Genomic DNA, 4,811 nt, shown 5'->3' with positions numbered 1-4,811 from the left:
CAACTGTGGAAACACTACTATAATAATTATTGCTAATACCGTACCATTAGAAAGTATTCACACATCTTGACTTGTTCCACATTTTGTTGTGTTACAGCCTTAATGTAATTGATTACATTGAGATTTTGTGTCACTGGCCTACACACTACCCCATAAAGTCAAAGTGGAATTATGTTTTTAGGACTGTTTACAAATTAATACAAAATAAAAATCAGTCAAATGAGTCAATAAGTATTCAGCCCCTTTCTTATGGAAAGTCTCAATAAGTTAAGGAGTGAAAATTTGCTTAACTGGTCACTGATTAAGTTGCATGGATGTTTAACGTGATTTTTGAATGGCTACCTCATCTCTGTAACCCACACATACAATTATCTGTAACATCCCTTTGTTGAGTATTGCATTTCAAACACATATTCAACCACAAAGACCAGGAAGGTTTTCCAATTACAAAGAAGGGCACCTGTTTATAGAGGGGTAAAAAAAAAGAATAAAGCAGACATTGAATCTCCCTTTGAGCATGATGAAGTTATTAACTACACTTTGGATGGTGTATCAATACACCCAGTCACTACAAAGATACAGGCTTCCTTCCTAACTCAGTTTCCAATGGTGACTTTCAAACAGTTACAGAGTTGAATGGCTATGTAAGGGAATACCCCCCTGTATTGGACAAAAATGAATGGCATGTCATTGGCATCGGACAAACCATATACACATTGGCCAATACCACCCAATTCGGCGTTGATTCATCCAAAGTGTATTGCAAATGCCATATGGTAATTGCCAGTTGTAACACTTTAAAAATTCAACAGGGGGCAAATGCGCTCCACCGGGGTTGTTCATATTGGATATGTAACCCAAATTAATGTCCAAAAGTAAAATTTTGAAAAAATGAAATTTTTTCAAAAACTTATCACCCCTTAAAAAGTGCTTTCTGGACCGTTTTTCGAAATTCTTTCGATTTTTTTGTCAATTACACATGTGTAAGAACTGTATGAATATACTTTTGTCCAATTTTATTATCATAATTTTTTAATTTTTTTATATGCGCATAAGGAATATGTTTTGTCCAATTCCAATATGATTTCATAGGAAGTCAAAAGTCAAAAGTCAAAAATGTCAAAATTTTGTAAAAACTTCACACACCCATAAAAAAGTGCTTTCTGGACCGTTTTTCGAAATTCTTTCGATTTTTTGTCAATTACACATGTGTAAGAACTGTATGAATATACTTTTGTCCAATTTTATTATCATAATTTTTTTTTTTTTTTTTTTTTTTACATGCGCATAAGGAATATGTTTTGTCCAATTCCAATATGATTTCATAGGAAGTCAAAAGTCAAAAGTCAAAAATGTCAAAATTTTGTAAAAAACTTCACACACCCTTAAAAAAGTGCTTTCTGGACCGTTTTTTGAAATTCTTTCAATTTTTTTGTCAATTACACATGTGTAAGAACTGTATGAATATACTTTTGTCCAATTTTATTATCATATTTTTTTATATATTTTTTTAAATTGTGCATAAGGATTTTTTTTTGTGGGCCAAATGACGTAAGAAATTTGACATGCTCAAAAATCCTGCAGAAATGCAAAATTGACTGGCCTGATGAACTCGGGATGGCCGGGCAGTGATAGTTGTTCCTTTCCATCACTCGTTGTGTTGACTTCATCATGTCCATTTTGTGATGTTTTTCACTATATAATCATATTGCAAGTGCACGTGCATTTGCAATATGTTTCAATGTGCATTTACCATATGAAATTTGACCTTGCTCAAAAATGCAAAATTGACTGGTCTGATGAACACAGGATGGCCGAGCAGTGATAGTTGTACATTTCCATCACTCGTTGTGTTGATTTCATCATCTCCGTTAGGTGATGTTGTTTCACTATAGAATCATATTGTAAGTGCACGTGCATTTGCAATATGTTTCAATGTGCATTTACCATATGAAATTTGACCTTGCTCAAAAATGCAAAATTGACTGGTCTGATGAACACAGGATGGCCGAGCAGTGAGAGTTGTACCTTTCCATCACTCGTTGTGTTGATTTCATCATGTCCATTTGTTTATGTTTTCTCACTTTTGCAAAGTCACTGTGCATTTGCAATATGGTTCAATGGGCAGGTACCATCACGAATTTGTCATGCTATAAAAATCCTGCAGGAATGTGAAATTGACTGGCCTGATGAACACAGGATGGCCGAGCAGTGATAGTTGTACATTTCCATCACTCGTTGTGTTGATTTCATCATCTCCGTTAGGTGATGTTTTTACACTATAGAATCATATTGCAAATGCACGTGCATTGTTGTGCAACTGGTAACCCAAAAATAAAAATATGGTTGTAAATGCATTTACCGGTCATTCTGATATTAATGCTCGCTATGGGAACACAGGATGGCCGGGCAGTGATAGTTGTACATTTCCATCACTCGTTGTGTTGATTTCATCATGTCCATTAGGTGATGTTTTTACACTATAGAATCATATTGCAAGTGCGCGCATTTGCAATATGTTTCAATGTGCATTTACCATATGAAATTTGACATGCTCAAAAATGCAAAATTGACTGGTCTGATGGACACAGGATGGCCGAGCAGTGATAGTTGTACATTTCCATCACTCGTTGTGTTGATTTCATCATGTCCATTAGGTGATGTTTTTACACTATAGAATCATATTGCAAGTGCGCGCGCATTTGCAATATGTTTCAATGTGCATTTACCATATGAAATTTGACATGCTCAAAAATGCAAAATTGACTGGTCTGATGGACACAGGATGGCCGAGCAGTGATAGTTGTACATTTCCATCACTCGTTGTGTTGATTTCATCATGTCCATTAGGTGATGTTTTTACACTATAGAATCATATTGCAAGTGCGCGCGCATTTGCAATATGTTTCAATGTGCATTTACCATATGAAATTTGACATGCTCAAAAATGCAAAATTGACTGGTCTGATGAACACAGGATGGCTGAGCAGTGATAGTTGTACATTTCCATCACTCGTTGTGTTGATTTCATCATGTCCATTTGTTTATGTTTTCTCACTTTTGCAAAGTCACTGTGCATTTGCAATATGGTTCAATGGGCAGGTACCATCACGAATTTGTCATGCTATAAAAATCCTGCAGGAATGTGAAATTGACTGGCCTGATGAACACAGGATGGCCTGGCAGTGATAGTTGTTCCTTTCCATCACTCGTTGTGTTGATTTCATCATGTCCATTAGGTGATGTTTTTCACTATAGAATCATATTGCAAATGCACGTGCATTGTTGTGCAACTGGTAACCCAAAAATAAAAATATGGTTGTAAATGCATTTACCGGTCATTCTGATATTAATGCTCGCTATGGGAACACAGGATGGCCGGGCAGTGATAGTTGTACATTTCCATCACTCGTTGTGTTGATTTCATCATGTCCATTAGGTGATGTTTTTACACTATAGAATCATATTGCAAGTGCGCGCGCATTTGCAATATGTTTCAATGTGCATTTACCATATGAAATTTGACATGCTCAAAAATGCAAAATTGACTGGTCTGATGGACACAGGATGGCCGAGCAGTGATAGTTGTACATTTCCATCACTCGTTGTGTTGATTTCATCATGTCCATTAGGTGATGTTTTTTCACTATAGAATCATATTGCAAATGCACGTGCATTGTTGTGCAACTGGTAACCCAAAAATAAAAATATGGTTGTAAATGCATTTACCGGTCATTCTGATATTAATGCTCGCTATGGGAACACAGGATGGCCGGGCAGTGATAGTTGTACATTTCCATCACTCGTTGTGTTGATTTCATCATGTCCATTAGGTGATGTTTTTACACTATAGAATCATATTGCAAGTGCGCGCGCATTTGCAATATGTTTCAATGTGCATTTACCATATGAAATTTGACATGCTCAAAAATGCAAAATTGACTGGTCTGATGGACACAGGATGGCCGAGCAGTGATAGTTGTACATTTCCATCACTCGTTGTGTTGATTTCATCATGTCCATTAGGTGATGTTTTTTCACTATAGAATCATATTGCAAATGCACGTGCATTGTTGTGCAACTGGTAACCCAAAAATAAAAATATGGTTGTAAATGCATTTACCGGTCATTCTGATATTAATGCTCGCTATGGGAACACAGGATGGCCGGGCAGTGATAGTTGTACATTTCCATCACTCGTTGTGTTGATTTCATCATGTCCATTAGGTGATGTTTTTACACTATAGAATCATATTGCAAGTGCGCGCATTTGCAATATGTTTCAATGTGCATTTACCATATGAAATTTGACATGCTCAAAAATGCAAAATTGACTGGTCTGATGGACACAGGATGGCCGAGCAGTGATAGTTGTACATTTCCATCACTCGTTGTGTTGATTTCATCATGTCCATTAGGTGATGTTTTTACACTATAGAATCATATTGCAAGTGCGCGCGCATTTGCAATATGTTTCAATGTGCATTTACCATATGAAATTTGACATGCTCAAAAATGCAAAATTGACTGGTCTGATGAACACAGGATGGCTGAGCAGTGATAGTTGTACATTTCCATCACTCGTTGTGTTGATTTCATCATGTCCATTTGTTTATGTTTTCTCACTTTTGCAAAGTCACTGTGCATTTGCAATATGGTTCAATGGGCAGGTACCATCACGAATTTGTCATGCTATAAAATCCTGCAGGAATGTGAAATTGACTGGCCTGATGAACACAGGATGGCCTGGCAGTGATAGTTGTTCCTTTCCATCACTCGTTGTGTTGATTTCATCATGTCCATTAGGTGAT

The 4,811-nt window shown here is 36.5% G+C and overlaps 1 long non-coding RNA gene across 1 annotated transcript; it reads left to right on the top strand.

Annotated features, from left to right (window-relative positions):
• Positions 1-1,943: 1,943 nt before the first annotated feature.
• On the top strand, positions 1,944-4,234 carry LOC127911016 (uncharacterized). Its single transcript, XR_008077372.1, has 3 exons — positions 1,944-2,466; positions 2,658-3,239; positions 3,633-4,234. It is a non-coding gene; the product is annotated as an uncharacterized LOC127911016 (long non-coding RNA).
• The last annotated feature ends 577 nt before the right edge of the window (positions 4,235-4,811 follow it).

Source organism: Oncorhynchus keta, chromosome 23, assembly GCF_023373465.1.
Source record: "Oncorhynchus keta strain PuntledgeMale-10-30-2019 chromosome 23, Oket_V2, whole genome shotgun sequence".
NCBI lineage: Eukaryota > Metazoa > Chordata > Actinopteri > Salmoniformes > Salmonidae > Oncorhynchus > Oncorhynchus keta.
The sequence above is the reverse complement of the archived record's forward strand: the minus strand, read 5'-3'. Positions and strand labels throughout refer to the sequence as shown.